Raw genomic sequence first — 1,572 nt, 5'->3', positions numbered from 1 at the left:
AGAGCAGAGGACAGAAAATAACTCTCTTAGACGCTGAGTGGGAAGAGTCTTTGGGAGGCTGCGTTTACTTCCGCTTCTATTTTCAGAGGCCCATCTAATCATCAGGAGTTCCTTTTTTGTCGTCCCTGCATTCCTCCATCTTTTGCTTAGTTGATTCCTATTTATTTATGAGTTCCTTCCAGCTGTGAGAAGTTTTTTTTCTGGACTGTACGCCGTAGACTTTGATATCGCGTAATTCATTTCAAGAACATCCTGACCTCCAAATGTCCTAGTTTTAAAACATACAGATGTAGGATTCGCTTAGATCTTTAACGTGGATGAAAATGTATATGCAATGAATAATTTCAAAAAGAATTTTGACACATTGTTGGTGGGCATATTTTACAATGTGCTGTTTGTTAAAGCTTTCGTTAAAAATAATGAAAGAGATGCTGAATTTTGTTATTTCTTCTCTCTCTCTCTCTCTCTCTCTCTCTCTCGCGCGCACGCTCTATTTCGTTGTCACTTCCGCCCACCCTTCTCATCCTGCTCTCTTCCTCCCTCTCCAATGTATTCGCCCCCACAGAAACTGTCACCTCCCTCCCTTTTCTCTCTCCCTGCTTTTCGCGTGTCTTTCCACGTTGTCACTGTATTGTTTCTCTCTCCACGCATTTGCAGATGTTCCTCAATTTGCTAGCGACACCGATAACGATATTAGAATTTTCTGAAGATTGATTCAAAAGGCGAGACTTGATGTCTGGAGACAGTAACTGCTCCCTCCATCGCTGTCTCCCTTCTCACTTTCTTTTTTTGTATCTCGCTCGGTATTCGCCGCACAGAATGCACTCAGATCAATACAAAAAAGCCCACACCCCTCCCTTATCCTCTGCCTCCCGTCTCTTTTCACCCCCTCCCACCCACCACGTCTCTCTCTCTGACTCATGCAGAAATCCCTGCATGCCTGAGCCCAGTTTGTGTTTTCCCTCTCTGATTGCAAGGCTGACTTGCATATAATGAGGTTTGCCGGAGAGAACAAGTGAAAAAGAAGTACGAATGAGAGGCAAGTGGGTTCTGATTGGTAAAAACCCCCTCCACCCTTGCATGTTCATTTACACACACGTACCTTCAGACCCCCAAATGCACGCATTTCTATTCCTCCTACCACACCCGCCCGTATCGCCCAGCACATCCACACACGCACACACTCTCTCTCTGATTCAAGTTCATTCATTATACATCAAAAGAACAATCTGGACTGCTGTGAAACCACAGTGTGACCAATAACTGTCGACAGATGTGACATTCCTTTAACAAGATACACATTAAATCACTGCATCTTGGGTGTGTCCTCCACTAGCATTGCAGTTGCTGAAAGAGGAACACAATACAGTGGAAGTACAATATACAAAATGTACAGACCACAATGTAAAAAGGGAAAATGTGCAGTTAGTTTGCTGCTTCTTCTTGATCTAAACCTTAAAATACAATGTCCAGTAGTGTAATATAATGTAGTAAGATAGTTTTATTCATATTAAATAATATTTTTGTATATATATATATATATATATATATATACTGTATATAAAATAATAT

Source organism: Sinocyclocheilus rhinocerous, unplaced genomic scaffold (genome assembly GCF_001515625.1).
Source record: "Sinocyclocheilus rhinocerous isolate Xijiao unplaced genomic scaffold, SAMN03320098_v1.1 scaffold106, whole genome shotgun sequence".
Taxonomy (NCBI): domain Eukaryota; kingdom Metazoa; phylum Chordata; class Actinopteri; order Cypriniformes; family Cyprinidae; genus Sinocyclocheilus; species Sinocyclocheilus rhinocerous.
This window is presented reverse-complemented; position numbering follows the sequence as displayed.